The sequence below is a fragment of the Argiope bruennichi genome, chromosome 2, assembly GCF_947563725.1.
Source record: "Argiope bruennichi chromosome 2, qqArgBrue1.1, whole genome shotgun sequence".
NCBI classification, from domain to species: Eukaryota; Metazoa; Arthropoda; class Arachnida; order Araneae; family Araneidae; genus Argiope; species Argiope bruennichi.
In genome coordinates, this window is record NC_079152.1 from 141,487,219 (window position 1) to 141,509,631 (window position 22,413).

Sequence of the window (22,413 nt, forward strand, 5' to 3'; positions counted from 1 at the left end):
ACTATTTAACAGGAAATAAATGGAAATACATTGTGGCCTCAATGTAACAAAAATCTATTTACAATAGAAATCGACTGAAAAAAATGCACACATCTGATTCTGTCAATGCAAAGAAAGATCAGTCAAAAGGTTTATGACTGTTGACGGCGTTCCCTTATACTGGTCATTAAAAATCAGAAGAGAGAAAAATAAAATCAAATCAATGTACTGTCAAGAGAAGGTTTGCTGATACATATTCAATATATTGTTAAGAAATTCCCTGATGTGTCATCTATGGACTATTTGCCTTCAGTATGTCGAAACGAACTCTTTATAAGAGCAAATTCACCATTGATTGATGGATTTTGGAAGTGGAATGGAGATCAATACCCGTAGAATTTTTACGAAAAGTCCTTCTGTCATGGAAATCACGATGATCGCTGATAGTTTTATTGTCCAGAAAGCAAAAGCTATCGGATCAAATATTTAATAAATAGTTTAAACGCTTTAGAAATGAATTAAATAACTCCGAAATCAGTGTAAAAATTTATAAACACTCTCTGTAGTCATTAACTATCTTTGAATAAGTAATAAATGGTAAAATATTGACCAATTGTAAATAAAGAATACTGCTGCTAGGGTGAAATGAAATAAATACCTTTACAATTTCCTTTAATACTTCATTTGTAAGATTTTAGAATAAAAAGGGACTATGACAGCAAAATGATAAATGGAATGGGTTAGAAATCTACTGCATGGAATAATCTGTAGGAATAAAAGTAGGACCGAAATTCTCATATGATTTTGAATAAAATTTTCATTACTAATGAATTTTCATAATTTTATTAAAGTAGAAATGCCTTTTACATTATTTACATAGTCATCTGCCCATTTTTACTTTCTCGTATACGTAGTGTGGAGAAAGTAGAGTCATCATAAAAAAAATCGAACTCGAGATTTTGAAGAATCTGCACGCTTCAGATACACATTTTTGGAAAATGTCCGTCTATCTGTCTGCTTGTGCTAAAGATAACTCAAAAACGTTTACAGTTAGAATGTTGAAATTTGGGATACGGTCTTTCACAGGTCTTTTACATTTGCAGATTTCTATCAAATTTTGAGTAAAATCTGTCTAGAGGAAGTCCGTCTGTTCGAATATAAGTTAACTAGTTAATTACAAAACAAAGAGAGCTAGACACATAAAATTCGGTGAAAAGATTTAGCAGCTATAGTGTAGGCACCTGCCAAATTTTGAGTCAAATCCCATAATGGTTTGATTGTTTGTCGATCTGTATTTGCAGAAACAGGTAAGCGCGGTCATTAAAAACACATTGACTTAAATATATCAAATTTGGTATGGAATTTTGTGGCTACAACTTTGTGTCAAATCTAAGTTTCAATTTGTAGAGAAAAACTTGTCTAAAGCACAAATTCGATTTTCGAATACTATTAACTGCATGGTAGGGATTCATCGCCAAATAACTAGCCAAGGATAACACAATAGATTCAGTAAAAGTGCGAAATTCACGCCAAAAGTCAATATTTTGTAACTATTATACACCAATGCCATGCAAGACATTGTCTGGCGTGACAAATTTATAAGAGAGTATGCGGGAAAGTTTTTGGGAAACCACTCAAACTTGGGATTTTTAAATTTATTTTTCCATTTATCATCATTTTATTATTATTATTATTTCATTTATTTTTATAAAATTTTCTTTCCATTTTTTTTGTATAGTTTCTTTTATTTTCCCACATAGTTACAAGTTGATAATAATCGAAATATACTAAATATATGATGTGAAAAAATCTATATTAGTTAAGTTTTATATATTGTTACACTTACTCACTTATACTCACTTAGAATACCATCTAATAATGAACCTCAAGAAGGATCATGGGAAATATATCTTGATGTTAATTATTAGTTAAGTTTGTTACAAACAAAAACCGCTTTATATATCTAAAATTATAATTTCCTTTTCCTATATCCTCCCAGCCCCCGAATTTTTTTTTTTGGATGTGTTATTCTTTTACAAAGAAACAAATTAGTATGAATAACATCCCTTTGCCATCTCGTTTTAGAACAAGATCAGAAAAGGGCGGGAAAAGAGGCCTATTCCTCCGTCCTTTTCTTGTTTCTCTTACCTGTTTAATGATCGTCTGCAGACAGAGAACAATCGTCTGACGTAAACTATGGAATGGTTCCTCTCCCTTTCATGAAGTTTCCTGTTATTGTTTTTAGAACGTCTTTGAAACTCGTTCCTTTGCACGTACACCTCCACCTCAAGCCTCAACGACCTTGAGGAAAAAGTCAAATCACTATACTCAAACATCATGTAGAGTCATTCCTTCTCAACTCGAGCGGTAATTTCATCATGTTTATAGCTATTATAAAGCCAAACCTGTTGCTGCTACCGTAGAAAGCAATGACGTACGCAGAAAGATGCAGCGTCGCTGATGCTCAAAGATGAGAAATGGAAAGCATTAAAAAAAATCATAAGTATTACGATGCGTTTGTAAAATGAAAATCGTGTAACTTTTCTCCAGTTCGCGTGGAGCTGAAAGCACAAGAACAGGTGCATTAAAATCCTAATAATATTTTTGTTTTCAACGAGAAGTTGTGTTCTACATTTCTATTTGATTAAAACTTCCGCAGTTTCTCTTTAAAAGATAGCTATATTTTTATCCTAAGCATTTATGCAGCTGTTCAGTGGCAGTTACAAAGTATGTTTAAATAATCAAAAAACTGTAGAGGGGCGATAGATACTCTTTGCAATTTCATTATGAGATAGATGAAAATAATAGAGGAGTTTCAAGAACAGTTATTTAATTATTTTCTAAGTTCCACATTTCAAAATACAAAAAGAACACGAAAATACACGACGCTCACTTAGAATACCATCTAATAATGAACCTCAAGAAGGATCATGGGAAATATATCTTGATGTTAATAAGGTAACGTCATCTGCTGTATCAAAAGAGAAAATAGTAGGGTTATGTAACCGCTATAATATTAAAACTGAAAGAATAATGACACAATGATAAACAATTCATTAACACATAACATGATTTACATATAATAAGATCCACAATCAATCTTTTTATAACATAGATTTCAAATAATAGAAATGTCATAAAAAGCGTGACAGAAAACTGTAATAGACCTCCTATAAAACGACATTTTGGCAACATGGTTTAAATATTTGTGGAATAAAATAAGCCCTTTGGCGATAAATCATTTTTATAATACAATTTCCATTTAATACAGTTCAAAACTTGCGATAGCTCTTTTACAATACGCATTCAAACAAGGTGATTTACATATAATATGGTGTATGGCCAGCGATATCATTATAAAAATACAGAAGCAAAACTTATTTATAATTTAGAATTTTTGCATGATTTTTTGACATAACTTTAATTTTTATAACGAACTGACTGTAAAAAAGTAAGATTGAATACTATGTAGAAATAAAAGAAATAAACAAACAGAATTAAAAAATATCAAAAATGTTTGAAGATTAAAGAAATGAAATATCATACAATATGCCTTGGAACAATAATTAAATTTTTTTTATATAATAGTACTGTGTAAAAAAAAAAAAAAGATTGCCAAGTTTTTGAACGTTGCGTGCCACTTTTTTAGAGATAAGTCTATAACGATCCATTTCATCCCCAAACATTGACCCCCTCACATTGAATATTTTTTCCAGAACAAGTTTTTTCTGAAAGAAATTTTAAATGAAAACTTTTGTGAAAGAAATAATGAAAAATGAAAACTTTTGTGAAAGAAAGGACACTTCTTATTACATATAACTGCAGCGGTTACAAAACTCTACAACCTTCTCTTTTAATATAACAGATGGCGTTACCTTATTAACAACAAGGTATATTTCCCATGACCCTTCTTTGGGGGTCATTATGAGATTGTATTCTAAGAGAGTGTCGTGTATTTTCGTGTTCGTTTTGTCTTGTGAAATGCGGAACTTAGAAAATAATTAAATAACTGTTCCTGAAACTCGTCTATTATTTTCATCTTCCTCATAATGAAGTTACAAAGCGTCTCGTTACTCTACACAACTAATTTTATCAAAAATGATGACTTGATGAAAATTTTAAGCTCATCTCATATTTTTGAAAATAATGGAAAGATTCCTATACATAAAGATCTTGCGCCATCCATCAAAAATTGATTCGCGGTCCACAGTTTGAGAATCCTTGCAATCAGTGTCCAATATTCAATAATATTAGGCGCTCTCTCCTATACGTTTCAGCTGTGTTATTTGATACATATGCCAGCTAGCTAACAAGACTTGAACAAACGCATATTGTCAGTGATAATAATGCTTGCATGGAATATTATTATCAATAGCACAGGTTTAAGTGTTAAGCAAATAGATTGTTATATATGAAGCTGACAATACATATTGAATTCAGCTACATCAAAAGCCATGATACTACATTATTACATTGGATATATTCTACTTACACACTCAAAGAAATTCCATTCCACATATTGTACTTCCCCGTGATTAAAATTCATATTTAGCACAGTTATTGAAAAGGAATGCGAATAGTATCGATTTTTTATAACGATTAAAATGCCGCTCAATAAAATGATTTTTAGATCTTTACTTTTGAGAATTATTTAAATCTTATAGTAAGTATAACATTAAAAACAATTTCGCTATAGTTTTGCTGCAAGCAAAAAATTTACAAAGGAATGAGTTGAAGACTAAAATCTAAAAATATCAAAGTTTTTATGTTGAAAATTTTCAAAGTTTCGAAGCCAAGATGAAGAATAAATAAATCATAATGCTAAATACAATAATAAATTAATTAAAACGTTTCATGTAATAAATAACAAATAACACTGCCCGTATATAACACAAATAAAGTTAAAAATCAGTCTATTTGGATATAATAAAGATCGGTAATCCTAGAGCTAACCAATAGGCTTTGAAGAACGGGAATGTGACTTCGGATTCCTTTTATTTTAAATTTTTGTTTAAATCTTTAATCATTCATTGTTTTATTTGATGCATTTACAAACACGCGCGTTTCGAAGATATAACATACATTTTTTGTACGTATTATCGTTGCTATAATTAAGAAAAATATTAGGTAAGAGAAGCAAGCCCTGAAACATTATTATACTTTCATATTTCAGTTTAGAAATTAAAATATATTAATCCCCCCCCATTCACCAAATCATGGTAAATCTAATAAGGCAAAAAATAATGTGCCAACACAAATTATAAACTAAAAGAAAAAAAAAACTATAAATAACTAAAATCTATTAAGACATTTGTAAAACCAGCACAGAAATTGATTAGGACGTGGAAAATTCCACAAGAATGTTAAAATAATATTATTTTATAAAGTAAAACACCTCAACTGGAAACATGCATTTAGATAAGTTAAAGAAAAATAATTTTCAAAATAGAAATCTCATGTATTCCAAAGCTTTTATTTTCCCCTGAACTTCCTTTGGTGAATAGCAATTTCCCGCATTCCACGGGTACAAAATTCTTAGTTCCTGCCGATATTGCATACCAATATTATTTTTACAATCCGCTGTATTATACGCATCATCATTGGTTCTGAGTTCTTAGGGTTGGCATAGACATTCAAATTCGTCGGACAGCATTTCGCACAAACAGAATCAATATACAAGGCATATTAACTCACAGAGCCTGAGACACAAACGCAAATCAAAAACAAACACTGTCGAAACTATTTTTTTTTTATATCTTCTGTATGACACAAAGAATAGTTGAAAAAGAAAATTTTATATCCTTATTTCTGATCTAAAAAGTGGAAGATATTTTTTCTTCTTCGTCTTTCTTCTTTTTCATTCTGAGACATTCAGTGTTATCGATATCAGAAGCAAATCGCTCCGAGACTGCAACACGAAAGAAAAGAAATTATTTGTTGAAATTCCCTGAAGTTTGATTTTCGTCAGACGCAAAAATAACAGACGACAGATATGAACACGTATTTTAACAACAAACAGAAATTGTTCAGGCAAGTTTTTTTTTTTTCTTTAGGCAGTGGCATTCTTTTTAGATAGTACTGAATATAATGTTGTTTTCTTGTTTTAATTTTATATCCATCTATTAAAAAAAAAACGTAGATAATGCTGAAGAAATAAATTATGTCTCGTTGACTTAAATCAAATAATAAAAATTAGGCTTCTTTTGTTTTATCTATATTAAAATACTAAATTAAATTAAAATTGCATTAAATTTTATAATATTTTTATAATATAATATAATACTTTTATATATAATAATGTAATTATAATATAATTTTATAATAATTTTTTTTATAATATTCGAAATATGAATTTTCCTTTCTTCTTACTTTTTCTTCTAAATTAATTTCAATTACTATCAAATTCATTAATGAAATTGCTAAGCAATAAGTTACATAAATGGAAAAAAAACATACATATAAACTGATTTTTTTAAACACTTTACTACCTCTAAAAGATTAAAAATTTTCAAAATTGAAATAAATACGCTGAGTATAAACTTAAAACGGTATTAAAAAAAAGATACTATTAAAAAATGCTAAAATTAAAAAAATAAATTCAATTTAATTGTATTTAGCATATTTTTGCGAAAAAAACCCAATAAAATAAAACAAAGCTAATACAGATAAATTCCGTCTTTCGTATAAATAATGTGCCTTCAGTTGCTAAATGAAAAAACTAATGCTAATAAAAAAATTAAGTTTATGAAAAAATGAAAAAAAAAAAAAAAATCTTATAAATCACAATCGTTTATTTTCAGCATAGTTAAGAAAAATATTTTTTTCTTAGCAATTACTAAGGTGATGACAAGAAAATGGCTAATTAAAAAATAATTACAATTAATGCTGTAATTTTCACGGACAATTCATTTACATATTAAGAAGAAGAAATTACTTTAAAAACGCTGTGCTTCTGACATTTTAAATTTCGCATATCTAAGAATCAATAAGTTGATTCTTGTCACATTATACATTCATTAATTGCATTTACATATAATGTTTCAGAAATGTCAACAATTCTGTGCCAGGAGCTAAAATGCTATATCTACCCAAGATGCCATAGCCTTAAAAAATAAATCATAGAATGCCTATTTTTTGAAATTGACGAAAATGAGAAAAAAGTTCATATTTAAAGCCCCAGGATATTTCCATTATTACTATTAATACTCCCAGAAAAACTTTATAAATCTAAAAATTTTAAATTAATGTTTATATATACTTAATTTCACTTCTTAAGTAATTAGGAAAGAATTTTACTGATAGATGATATATACTTCTACAAAAAAGAAGGTAAAATTCTAGTACTCGAAGCTCATTACTTTTGCATAGCCTTGATTACTCATTTTTTTATTGCGATTTAATAAATCTAATACTAAGCTTTAAAAACATTGATGTGAATAATTCTGCTGGCATCGAAAAAATTAGCTATCCTTATACATCATATATCCTTAAATCTATATCCTTATATATCTATATCCGTCCTATATCCTTAAAAAATATCTAAATAGATAAAGAATTTAGCCTTCCAAAATTCGTTCAAATTCTTATCTTCAACAGTAACATTTATATATAATCGCAGATATTTTTTGTTTAAAAATGAATTTTTAAAAAAAATGTAAAATGGTTCACAAAAATAACACAGTGACGAAGAATGATCTCTTGAAACAACAAAATCATTTAAATTTTAGGATATCACAGAATTGAAAAATCCTAATGATAAAATTCATAACACTTACCGAGTTAGATTTTTACAACAAATATGACAGAAGCTTGTGATATGTAGTACACAGATGATGAAATTTTATACTGAAAACCAGAAAAAAATTAGTAAATAAAATAAATAAATAAATAAATATATATATATATATATATATATTAGATTCAAATAAAAACTCAGTTATGAAGCAATAATAAAAAAATCACTTTATATAATATGCACTGTGATAATATTGATAGATTGCAAACAGGAAGAATAGCAAGTACAATCCGATTTTCATGCATTTTCGTCTCAGTTAGATAATTAAAACTAAAATTAATGTATTGCAGATTAAATAACAATTCCATTATGAAACGAATAATTTTTTAACACTTGAATGAAGTTAATATTTGTATATGCAAGTCAATTATTATTATTATAATTATTATTTTCATTTCACGATTTAAACAACTTCAGAATTTTAAGTCTAAAAAATTATATCTTCTGCTTTCAAAACCATTTTCTCCAGCAAAAGATTTAAAAAAAAATAAAGTAATTAAAAATATGAAAATAATTTGCTGTTCTTGCTTATTTTTAAATATTTCTCTCTCATCCGTTTTAGTAGTTCAATGCACTTAAAAAAAACGTTTTATGTACTTTGATAATGGACAATAGATGGCGCCAGATGTTTGAATATTGAGTTTTCAGAATCAATATCACCTGCTCAGCTGATTACATTTTTCAGTTTCTGACTTCACAACACTACTTGAGATGTCAGGCACGTTTTCATAAAAAAACTTTTCCCTTTCCAACTGAGGTTTTCATACAATTATCTTTATTTAATTTTTTAGCTTTTTTTTTCGATGACATTCACTTTCAGTTCATTGAAAGTCTCCCAACAAAAGTTCCAAACATATTTACTGACGGATAAAAAATTTAGAATACATTTTTTTTTTCATGCCGATAATAAATTTTACAATTAATATGCCATGTGTCAAGCGCATACTCAAAAGTTCTTTCTACATGGAATAGCATATTCTAGTATTATATTTATTATCATGAAAAAACCTTAAAATTGAACATAAAAAATATTTAAATTTTGTAACGACCATTTCATTTAAAACTATGAAAAAAAAAAAAAAACTATCAGTTGTTGGAATTTCCCCCAAACTATTTATAGCAGGATTGACATTAATAGCCAAATTCTTCAAATTTATAATGCTCTATTATTTTTTGATCAAAAATTATTATTTTTCTATTATTTTAAAAGTTAAATTCCTTTATTTTCAAACTATACTGATTAACTTAGTATTTTAAAAATGCATGTATAAAAAATAATTTGAATTTATTTCAATAAAATTTTGCCTGAATTTAACCCATATTATATAAAAATATACCAAGAAATATCAAACTTTCTATTTTTAAAAAAAATATTTAATATTCATAAGTGTAAGAACATAATGTATTCTAGAAACTATTACCAATAAAATGATAAATTCATACTCATTCACAATAAACTGCTAAACTTTCAAGAACACAAATTGCAATCAATATTTCTAAAGCTCCACACATACTGAATACTTACGGAAATAAAAAAATAAAAGAAGAAACAATTTCTTTATTTTTGTTTTTCTTAAATTCCATTACATTTTTTTTTCATTACTAAATCAGAAAAGAATTTCTTTGCCGTAAAAAAGAGATAGAGACTGGAATTTGAAATATTTGTCATGTTACAGGATTTTAATTTAATTTCTGTAGTTACTTTCAGTCACATACGTAAGTAATGTATCTACTTTAAATCCAATATAATTGAGTTCGTATTGAAATTCCGTTCCCAATTATTTTTAGATAACCAGGAAAAATTTTTTCACTCTATAATGATACTAATGAAAACATTAGATTTTATAAAATCTGTATACATCATTTTAATTAATTAAAAATGGTATAGAAAGGAATTTATTTAACAGTCAGAAAGCGTCGAAGTTTTCAGAGAAATAAATCCTGGTACAAAAATATCAATTATCTTCTATAACAAAATGTCTCTTAATGAGAGAATTTTTTTATACTCAGACATAGCGAAAAGCATGCCAATTAATATACAATTTGCACGGCTAAGAATTAAAAAATAATTGATTATTAAGTTAAAAAATATTAATCTAATTATCAAATACGTAGTAACAATTTGTTTATTTTCATTTTATACAAACAGAAGTAGGTATTCATTAAAGACATTTTAAATGATGCTATCTTAGAACTTTTTTTAATGCAAACGATATAAAATTATTGGTAAATATAATTTTAATTCACTTACTGGCAATTAAAAAAACAAAATGAAATTAAAAGCCTTCTATTTGAAAGCTGAAAGAGTTTTGCAAGTTCTTTTGTTGTATACATTTTGAGATTTTTTAAATCACGGTGTAGTAAAAATTATTTTGGGTTGGGGTTAAAGTTTGTACAATAAACCAAGTGAGCGAGTGAACGCACTAGAACCGTTATAATTTTCTTACATTTATTTATTTAATTTTTTTGTGGCAACAGCCTTATTATTATTATTATTTTGTAGAATACACTTTCAATTAACTGAAAAGCTGGGATTTATGTTCTTTTAAACTTGATTAGAAAAGAATAATTCCAAAGCTTAAGGAATTATTTAAATTTCTTGAAAGCAAATCAAAAAGTGAACAACTTTGCAACGATTAAAAAAAATCTTTTTTTTTTAAATCTTAGTAAATGACAAACAAGAATAAATAACGCCAGGAGTACATATTTTTCAAAATTTCTTTTTGCCATATTTGGTTGAATCACAGAAATAAATTCATTACTAATAGAAATGATTAAATTAACTTTGTCTTCTTCTTCCTTATATGACTTCGTCTAGAGTACGTCTCTTTCATACTAAGCGTCGAATTAATACTGATTTTGAGATGCATTTCAAATTACGTACTCAGTTGAGTTACCAAGGCCTTTGCTTCTATTTTTAAATGTTTGTACAACTGTATTCTAATTTTACCTAATGTATTCGTTACACTTCAATAATGCAGGGCTGTCAGTCTTTTTGGGATTTCGCTTTTTATGTGATTACGGAAGGCAATCGTTTGACTTTTCCCGATTATATTGATAATATTCAGTTCTGGTCATTTGCTGTACTTGTCACAAAATTCAAAATTATTTTGATGATGTATTTGATAGTAAAGCATTCAATATTTTAAAGGAGATTGACTCTACAAGTCATCAAGCATCGACTACCCAATTGGGTTTCATGTCACAATTATTCATTTCAACGCTTACTGCCAAATGAAAAATTTACCATATTGTTTTACTTATGCACTAATTTCACGCATCAGTTCACTATGAAATGTAGCGATAATTTTATGCATTTAAAATTTAATGCGCCATAAGATAGGTAGTTTAATATGTAAATCAATTTATATGGTTGACAGTTAATGAATTAAATGATCAGACATAAGATATTGGTTCAATAATATTTTTAATATCTTTAAATCTTTCGTATAGTATAAGATTTAAATTATTTATAAAATCTATTGCAGTCAGCCGATAAAGTAAAATTATTTTTTTCAGAAATTCTGAATTAGGTGGCACTGAATATAAAACAGAAATTGATTATGTAAAAAAAAGTAATGTAAATTGATTATGTAAAAAAGTGATAAGTAAAATTTTAATAAAGCAATATATTATACTTTCAATACTATGGCTACTATTTTAGCAATACATTAATACTATTCTAAATAAACAAAATTATTGTATAATTTTCATAAGCGAAAATGTCTTCAACAGTGAAAACTGAATTGTTTAAATGTAAAGTAATATGAAAAAAATTTTTTAAACGTAATTCTCACATCCTCCCCCCCCCAAAAAAAAAATCGAACAAAATTTTTTAAATAAAGCTTTTAATGAACAGCTGTATTTTTTCAAAATATAAATTCATTTAAAATGTCACGTCCTTACTTCAGATAATTTATTTGAGGTAAGGACGTAACTATTAGCTAAACAAACAATGAATTCTGGAAGGAATTTGTGAAAAAACACAATGCAGAACTTCATTCTGAAACCACTAAACGCAGGTGGAACCGTTCTGTCCTACATCTTTAATTTATTCGAAATCAATCATTCAATGAGTGATGGTACTGAATATTAATATACATGTCTAAGAATAATTACTTTTTTTTCTTAAATCTTAAAACTGAAACTTGTTTTTATATTTAATTCCATTTGCTAATCTGAGAAAAAATTAAACACGCTTTCGGCTAAATATCAAAGATAATTTCCTTTTAAATCAAATATTGTAGCAATCTTCGCAGCGTATAATGTGTCGTTAAAATAAGCTGCAAAGATAAAAAAATATTAAAAATAATGCCTTAGCATATTATTTTTTTGAAACTTTATAGTATTATACGTGGCTTCAAAAATCTAATGACGCATTTTATTTCAATATCATTTAAACATATTGATGTAATTAAAAAAAAATCTATTGTAAAACAGAAAAAAAAATCAAATCACTTGAAACTACACTCTTATTTTCGTATGTTATTTCAAACAGCAAAAAATACAGTTAAGATTAAAGTAAATTTATTCAAGAGATGTTTCCAAATTTTCACTTAATATAATTACTATTAAATAAAAAAAATTCTAAAAAGAATTGAATATTTTTTTTAATTACAAGAAACTGTTGAAACAGTATTGTAACATCTAGATATTACGTTGAAGAACAGAATAGAATATGAAACATCTTCTTTTATGCGTTCTAAAAGTGTCTCATCTTTTAGAAAAGAACATATGCTTAACAGATGGAATAACTGGTTAAAATCTTTCGAAAAGATTCTTTCTAGGGCTTGACATAACAACCGATGATCTAGTCTCACGATTATTTCCAATGTTCCGATAAAACACAATTGAAATTTTCATTTCCAACAATTTGCTCATGAAAGTTCTATTATTGGAGGTTCAAACAGTTTGCTCTAAAAATTGTTAAAATAGTTTGCTTTTAAAAGCAAATGCATGCTAAAAAGAATAAGTGAATTATATTTTGAGTCAGAAGGTCTAAGATTTTATTGCTGACAATTAATATTACAGGCAAAAGGATTCAAGCATAAAAAAAAGAAAAAAAGAAAAAAAAAGAAGCCATCAAGAATATATTATTGCGCAAATCATAAATTTAAAATACATTTTCTTCAATATAAAAATTTATACTGGATTTCTTGAGCGTTGGCAAAAGATTAAATTTTTTACATAATTTCGTTGCAGCAAAAAACAGTGACAACGCATCCGTCTTTTAAGATTTTCCTCTTGATATCAAACATCTTGTTGAAACTTTCAAATTAATGTATATGAATTATTTTTATTATTAATTAATGACTCAATTATATATATGATTTTCCTAGTTATGGATTAACAAACACATATAATTGAAATAATTATTTGTGCGTTGGAACCATGGAGAGGTTATATTTTTATTTTTTTTTTCAAGCCGATAAGATTTCATAATGGGTAAAAGTTTAAAGCTTTAGAATTTTGATAATTGTAAAATCCAAAACGAAATAACTAGGCTGATTTTTTAAATATTTATTCAGAAAGAGATTTTGTTATAAAATTTTGTTCTGAAATACAAATCAACTAAGCAGCGAGATTGTAAATAAAAGACGTGATAGATTACGTTTTGAAAATATCAGACAATCAATTGTAAATACATTTATTTAATCGCAAATGTATTCAGTAATTAAATCCATACACTTTCCTATCTATATTTTCATTCTTACATGTATATATTCTTCCATAGTTTACAGAACAGTATGAACAACTCTTCAAGCTACATGCAGAGTAATAAAATGGAAGGAGATCTCTGCATTCCAACTTTTTAGTTGCGAATTATATAGAGTTTCCTAATTGTTGTTTCCTTCAAACTGGGAATTGAAAACAAGCTAAAATCATAATTTTAGTTTGTTTTTTAATTAATTTACTCTTTTAACTCTATAAATAGAAAAAAAAAATTCTAAACTTCCCTACCGACCTACAATGACCAAATACCCGGTTGCCTACTAGTTAGATGCCAATTTCAAGGTTGGAGGGTTTCAGATTCGAAACACGATCCCGCTAAAGATCCTTCTTTTATACGACACTGGTTCACATTACATCCGATGTCCTAGGCCAAACATCTTCCCATTTGTGTGAAGTAGAAGCATGGTGAGAATGCACCAGTTCAGGTGTCTTCCTCGTCATTTGACCGGGATTCAAAATTAAAAGGTTCACCACAAAGTCACACTACTGTTGCTCCTCAATGGAAGGTTAATGCAATTAAACTAATCTAAATTAAATAATAATCAAGTTGTCAAGATGAGCTAACGTGGATAGGGTAGTGCATGCAACCTACCAATTTTCTTTTAGTTTGATACTATATTCATTTGAAAACTTCCTTTCTCCGAATAGTTTTCCTTTTTCTTCTTCTTCTTTACTTTCTTTATTTTTGCAATTTAGCATATATTAGAGTCAAATATATTTAACTCGAAATGCGCATTTCTAAACCAAATTTTAGAAGACAACAAAAAGGGCCATTCCCTTTAAACCCAAAATAAACATTGAAAGAAAAAAAAAATCACCGAAGCTGTGATGCACATAATATGAGTGTAGACGTTCAGTGGCCGAAATCTTTTCAATCATGCGATCACGTGAGTTACGGCGGCTCAAGGTCTTTTGTGAAGGCAAGAACACAGGTGAGCGGTCTTCAGATTGACAGCTGCAAAGGAAAGTTTAGACAGGATTTCCCGAGCGCCAAACAACAGACTGCTCGGCGACATAAATAAAAATGCCCGCCAGTGAAAGGTTTCCAGGAAATTAAAAATATGAAAACTCGTTCTTGCAAGCTTTCTTTATCACAATCATGGTTGGCGTTCGGAAGACAGCAAAGGAGAAAAAAAAATTAGTGGATTACTCACAGTGTGTTAAGTTATTAAACTGAAGGGAAAAAAATAATTTGAGCCAATTAATTCCGCCATTTTTTGTCAATGAAATTGTTGGTTAAAATTCTAAATGCTTTATTGAATTTGATATGAAATTTTATGAATTGATATGAAAGAAACTTGTTGGATAAATTAGAAATGGATTTATGAGGATTGTCCATTCCAGAATATAATTAAAGCAGAGTTTATTAAATTTAGAAAAAAAATTATATCGATTTGAGCCATTAATTCGAATGACATTGCAGCATTAAGAATGTAGGTTTGTGTGTCAAATTTAATCTTTTTTAATGATGTATTAAAATGAATTATTACTTCTAATTTACATAAGTTTATGTAATAAATTTTTGATTTCTCAAAACATTTTATTAAATTTTAATATTTAGTACGGTAATAGAAACGATTTCATAATTTTACTCGAATTTAAAAATAAGTGTTAGAAAAGAAGTTGCAAAAATGTACTTCTTTTCCTTGAGTCTATACTGCAACGGTGAAATATTAAATTTGAATTTAACAGTAATATTTCAGCGAAAAGAAATAGGATCCAAACAAAAACAATTTAATACAATATAATATATTTTAACACAATATGAAAATTTTCAAATTTGTCAACATTTTTCAACGAAATTTCAATAGCAAAATGAATGAGATTAGCAAAATTCGATTGGAAAATAATTTGATGTATTCTCAAAGATTCCAAGTTTTTAAAAGAATATGAATATATAAATGTTTGATTTTTTATTTATTTAAAGACTTGTAATTTTTCTTTAGCATTAGGTAAAAGAATTCTCACATTTGAAGAAAAATGATATCAAAAGAAACTTAAAAAATAATATCAAGTTGGAAAAAATACGATTTCTCTTCAAAATTTAAAGATATTAAATGCTTAGGTTGATTTTATCTACTAAAAAATAAATACTGAAAGTGAAAAAAAAAAAAGTTGTCAATAAATTCGTTGAATTGGACAAAAGGAATCTGAAGAAAATAGCTTTCAATCAATACAGACATAATTAATATCTACGAATAATCATCACTTTCCAAAACAAATTCCAATACAAAGTTTTGTTTCCAATATAGTCAAATTCATATTCAAGCCACACTCGTAAAGTGTGTAGGGCGAATTTAAATTTAGAATTAACTACGCATCTTCCAGTTCAGGTTGATATTTCATGATGCAACATTAAATTCAATAAAATAAGAAAAATAAATATAACATCCAGAATAACAAAGCATCATTTTCTAAATCCAAAAAACTTATGACTATCTATTCATTAGCTAGCCATTAAAATTAATTCAAAGCCGGCAAAAAATAATAATAATAAAAAGATAATGCTGTTGCATAATTTTCGCACTCATTCTTTCCAGAGATTGAAAATAACAGCATGACTATATCCACAATGATAAATTTAAGATTTTATATCTGATGTTCACCCTGCCATTGCAGATCTTAGCATGTGATAGCACAGAACCAATAGCCATTCGTGGAAAAAGGCTATTAGTCACACTTCATGCATGGGTTAACCAGGAAAGAACATCTTCCGACATAACGGTACAAAGGAGAAACAAGGAGAATACTAATTATGTGAAGCATTGAATAATCGTAAGCATATTCAAGTTTTAAAAATATGTCACCAGGACGTGCTTTTCTTTATATGTAGAAAAAGAAAGTCAAGGAAAATGATGATGTACTTTCAAAAACATTAGAAACATTACAGTTTTCATTTGTGTATTTCGTTGTTTTGCTTACAGATTTATTTTTGGGACATGAAAACTAACAACAGTAGCCATGGGACATGGAATAATTTTCTAATAGTTAGTTGGTAGTTTTGTAGGTGTAAATAACTTTCGGTAAAAGATACTTCCACTAGTATTATTTTTAAAAAAACTCTGAATGAAGTATTCTGAACAGAAAAAAGAAATCATTACTTTGTAATTAGTGAAAAAAAAATGAATTTATTACAGATTAAAAGGTTCATTTATCTTTCAAAAAATTTTCAAAACACTCCTAAACAAACATGCTCATAATAAAGTTTATAGTGAGTGTGTGAGAGCACTGTCATTATACAGGTCAAATCATTAAGCCTAGAGCTGCCAAAGTTGGCAATTCTATGCTTTTGAAGATAAGCGATGTTAGAATGTGAGCGATTCTTTTGAAATTTTAAGTAAAATTTTAATCAATAAAGCAAAATGTTGAAGTTTTTTCGTGATAATATTCGAAAATTTTACAACACAAAAATGAATTTATATTATAACAACAAATAAGAAGTTTTCTGAACAAAAACCACAATCCATGAAAATGTTAAATTCATTGAAGAATAACGCTGATCACACTCTGAAAACAACTGCTTGCTTCAGTACCTTTGAATAACACTTTTAAGCGATTTTACCCGCAAATGGATGGAATGCAATAAAATGAGCTCATTTCTGAAGCTCTTTATTAAACCTTGATCTTCATTTTCTTAAATGCATTTTTTCACAATGCTTTTTTTCTTCTGCAATTTTTAACAATACCATTTTGTATTAATTCGAATTTTGTGTATTTATTGTTCATGCGGCTAATTTTATTTTGCAGATTATTCGCGGCTGCGTCACATAATTCCACTGATAATTAAAGTTTTCCTATATCGCCAAATAAAAAATATAAACATATATTATTCTATCTTTCATCGCATTCTTATTTTGCCGAAATCAGCGCTTCCTGGTGCATGCACAAACATGAAGAGGGTTCCGTATCTGAGAGCAGATAGTAGTCAGATTTTTTTACATCTTGTAAAAACAAATTCTCTTAATGCAAGAGTCCACTGGAATCCAATGAAAGGATTTTTTAAAATATAGAAATTTAATTTTTTAAAGGTTTTCTTGAATATTTGGAGAATTTTCCTGCCAATATATTATTCTAATTTTTTTTTTTTAATCTCTAAAAACTTTTTCTTTCTTAAAGGGAGCTAGAACCACAAATTTATAATCATCGTAGTTAAGATTTATCTACTGTTTCACACTTTTTTTTTTTTACGAAATTCGCTTTGAAGGAATAATTTATTGCATACTTCTTTTTAAAAAATTATCTAGGCGGATTTTTAATACTTTTTCAAAACAAATATTAGGTAATAATATTTTTTAATTAGGTAGATATTTCTATTTTCTATTTAAGAAAAAGCCTAATAGAAGATAAAAATTTCCTTGCGAAAAATATCAACAATGGTCGAATTTTACAAAAATATGCGTTTTAAAAAGAGATAAGTCAACAATAATCGAGTTTTATTGATTTTTACGAATCTTTTTAAGGACATTAATAACCAACCTTCTTAGTTAATTTCTCACTATTTTTGCTGTTACATGAAGTATACATCTGCACGAATGTTGGGTACAAATAATTTTTAAGATAAAAAAATATTTTATTTGAAAGTGCATTTATTGAATACAGAAGTCTGAGTCATAAAAATTATATATTGGAAGTAAAAGAAATGTTGCTCAACTTGGTTGAATAAAAGGTAAACCCACAAATGCTGGTAAGTGGTTAATGCTCTAAGATATTCTACAGAAACGAAAAAACAAATATTGCGGTAACTTAATAATAGAAAAGGTTCAATTTATCATTCACATGAAGCACGCAATTTAGTTTTTTCTTTATCCCATTTGCATAACTCTAATTTGAAAAAAATAAAAATCCATCATTTTAGAAAAGCATTTCAACATGCCATTGTCATCATTAGCTTTAAAACAACTTTCTAAGTAAACAAATGGAATGGAAAAATAATATGATAATAATACAAAAACGAGAAGAGAAACGAAAAAAAAAATCTAGAAAAAAATATATTTCCGATGTTCTTTTTTAAAAGTCGAGGCGGCAAATCCTTTCACTCAAAATGGTAGACCGCCGAAAGACTCGCGAATCCAACCCAGTTTGATTGCACATCATTTCCGGTGAAAGCAATTTATTGTTGAAATTTCCTTCCGGGAAAAAATACAGGAAATAATTAAAGCTTTTCGCATGCAGAAAATCAAGAAAACACGTTGGAAAAGAAGAAATTATTTCTTACTTTTCCCTCACTCTTTTAGAGCATTTTTCAAGTTTCAGTGAACAACGACAGTAGTTTCTAGTCAAATAAGACTTCCAACAGTAATTGAATTTGTCACGTCGCATGGAATGATGCATTGAAAGGCAATTTACGCTTTTTTTAAATACGAACCGAGTTTCCTCTTTAAATCTAAATTTTTGTGACGAAAATAAAATGTTGCAAAAAAGTTTATACAAATTCTTAGTTCAGCTTTATTTTCTGCCAAAAATAAGAATTATGTGTTAATTATTTGCATAATACAAAAATAAATGTTTGATTATAAGAACAAATGGGCATTTTATTTTATTTAAAAGTTAAAATGAATATTAATCACATTTTCAACAAAAAACGGGTTTTCAATATAATTTAAGGTTTAAACATATAATAGATAAAAATAAAGTATATAAAAAAAAATTTCTCTCTGCAAGCTGGAAGGCAAAGGTAGATTCTTTTACATCTAAGTTATTACCTGGCAATATAAATTATTGGTGTTAGAAAAAGTCAATATTAGGGCTTGAAGATCTCTGTTCAGCCCCTAACTTCTAAGATATTGCAGTTATCGAAAATCATTAAATACAAAAGTTGCTCGTCTTAATAGGGCATTAATTTGGTTAATTGTATTTATTTTTCGAACTTCAATATTATACCGAAATGAAAATTTCAACCCTCCTACCATTTCAACCCCCTTTGCGATAGATGGGCCACTTACCAACTCGTCCGGGACCTTTACATTTCTAACAACATAATCCGAGTCAGTTAAAATCCAAACAAAATTAATCTAGTTATCCGGTTCACAAGATAACATGGGCAAAGCGTTATATTAGATACATAAATAAACTTTTCAAGGGAGGGTGATTTTGGGTTCTAGGAGCCATGATCGGTAAAAAAAGGAAAAAAATTTCCCGAAGTCTTCTCATAAGAACTATTGTAATGGGTAGTCTTCCTATAGGAATCTATGTAATAAGAATGCATTTTCCTACAAATCAATCACGTTGCCCTTTCAATTTTTTCTTCTCATAGCAATATAGTTGATATACCAAAATCTATGATAATGATGAGAATAAACGGAAGGTAGCATTATCAATGCATGTTGTGATATTTAGAAATGGATTCTAGTAAGAGAGCAACGGCATGAAATTAAAATTTTAGTTTATAACTTAGGATATCAAATAACTGATGTTTGAAAATAAATTTTACCAACATATATTAAATTATAACGGGATCACATTCAAACAACTTACCTTATATAATGATACACCCTATTATTGTCATTGACTAATGGTAAAATTCTAAATTGCAGCGTTTTAAATTATTACAAACTTATTTCATAATAGATTCATGTGAAGTTTTAAGCAGAAGTACAAATCCGTAAACAGAAAGTTTTATGCAAAATTAAAGAAAAGAAGGAGAGGAAAACATATGATATAAATGTGATAAATCTACGCCCTTCACAGAAAAAACAAGCTCACATGCATATAAATATGAATAGCGCCACCGTGCGGTATGTATAATAAAGAATCCATCTAAGCTGAGAGCAGCGTGAATGATTTAAAATTCAAAATTTTGAAAATTATTATTTGATAAATCAGTGTTTACTTCTTTTAAGTATTTATATTATTTGAATACCTAATGTTAATGTAATGAATTTAAATATTCTTAAATAAAATTAAATTTAAATTTTCTCGATAAGATATCATACAAGATGCGCGTAACAGATTTAAACAAAAACTTATTAAACGAACTTTAAAACCAAAAATAATTTATAATAATTATATGATGACAAAGAACAGAAGACACAGAAAATAAAAGCATAACAAAACGTAATCTGAAAATGAATTAACAATTTATGACAGTTGAATAAAATTATTTGAAGACCAAATAATATAACTGAACACCTTAGACATACATAAAATTATTTTACTAGACGTATTTAATCAGTAATTAAAATTAAAACTGTAACCTTATAACAAAAAATAAAATACAAAAATAAATTTAAAAAAAACTATTCAAAATAAAAGCGGGTTAGAAATTATAAATTCAGTTTTCAAAAAATACTGAAACTGACAGAAGAATTTTATTATATAAAATAATGCAGGACAAACCCAGTTTAAAAATATTACGTTGTTCCACCAAGTTAGAAATAAAAAGAAGAAAAAAAAAAAATTGAGAAATTTTGTGCTTCAGCGTTACGACTTAGTTTCCAAATGCTCACTTTTACTTGACTTACAGTTGATGCTTTCCTAGCAAAGATGATTATAAAATTTAATGGCTTCTTACTAGGAAAGAGCATTATAATTATACATATATAATTTCATCCAAGGTATTTTATAAAAATGGTATCCTGAGATTATGCGTTCAACCAAAAAATTCAATTAAATCTATTCGGGAAAATTTACAGATGTAACATATTCTTGCTAAAATTTATTTCGTTGTTTTACAAAAATAAATTCATTTCGTTAATTATTTTGCAGAAACTGCAATTCATTTCGATATTTTGCTAACATCACGATGCATTATTTGGATAAAACAATATTCGTAATTCTAAAATATTTTTATGATTTTTTTTTTTTTTTTTTTTTTTTTACATTTCTTATCACATTGACATTTTAACACAAGCTACCTTCTTCCAAGAGATAATTTTAAAATAAAATGTTATCTATCTTTTCAAAAAAATTTCTTCAAAGAATTAAATTTTGTAGAGAGACGAGACTCTTTATAACTTTATTATGAGATAGATGAAAAAAACAAAAAAACACACGAGTTTCAGGAATAGTTATTTAATTATTTTCTAAGTTCCACATTTCACAAGACAAAACAAACACATACACGAAACTACACGAGACTGACTTAACACAATCTAATAATGACGGATTCATGGGAAATATTCCTTGATGTTAATAAGGTAACGCCATCTGTTGTTATCAAAAGAGAATGTTATGTAGTCCTTACAATTTCTATTTTACATGTAAAAAAATTTCTTTACATGCTTGATAAAAAAAAAATGTAAATAATTGACAAGATGACTTTGATGATATTTTAAATTTTCATTTCAATTTAATAAACATTTTATCCCTTAAAAATCCTCTAAAAATAAAAAAAATTGTGTCTCTTAAAAAAACCATTTTTTAGGGGATGGGATAAGGGTAGTCTGAAATAGGTCGCTTCATCACTTTGAGAAATTTCAAAAGGCGTGATGCTGAGTGAGATTCTTCAGAATTTGACAGCAAAAGTAACTAAGAAAGTCATATTAATTTGAAACATTCTTTTAACTTCTCTAAAATAAATAAATTTTTAATTTTGTTTAATGACAGCGTAAGATGGATATTTTACAGTTCCGCTTTAATGCAAAATATTTTTTTAAAAAATTCCACGTGGAACAGAAGTTTTAACTTATACTAAAAGGAAATTTTTTTACACAGACAGCAGGAATAAAATAAATGATATCTAGAATAGCATTTTAAAGGGTTACCATTTCAACATAACAAAAAGTTCAGAATGTTTTTTCGGGAAAGGGGAGGGGGTATCGTAAAATAGGGATTCTAAAACTGCTTTTCTTGTTCGATCTTTTCATCAGTTTGAGTAAATATAAAAATGTTATCGCAATTTGAAACATTTCCTTAGTATTTCCAAGAGCAACTACCGAATTTCTCATTATTGTTTATCATTAATGTAT

General features: G+C 27.5%; 1 protein-coding gene across 15 annotated transcripts in view; it reads right to left on the bottom strand.

Annotated features, from left to right (window-relative positions):
* LOC129962049 (tyrosine-protein phosphatase Lar-like) overlaps positions 1–22,413 on the bottom strand; it is a 648,630-nt gene that overhangs the window by 385,565 nt on the left and 240,652 nt on the right. For 13 of the 15 annotated variants that reach the window (XM_056075746.1, XM_056075754.1, XM_056075759.1 and 10 more), the window contains one exon: positions 7,755–7,824. The exons of the other annotated variants lie outside the window; for them this stretch is intronic. The gene's annotated coding sequence lies outside the window, so the exon portion shown is untranslated. The remainder of the gene's footprint in view (positions 1–7,754; positions 7,825–22,413) is intronic. 15 annotated transcript variants of the gene reach the window in all.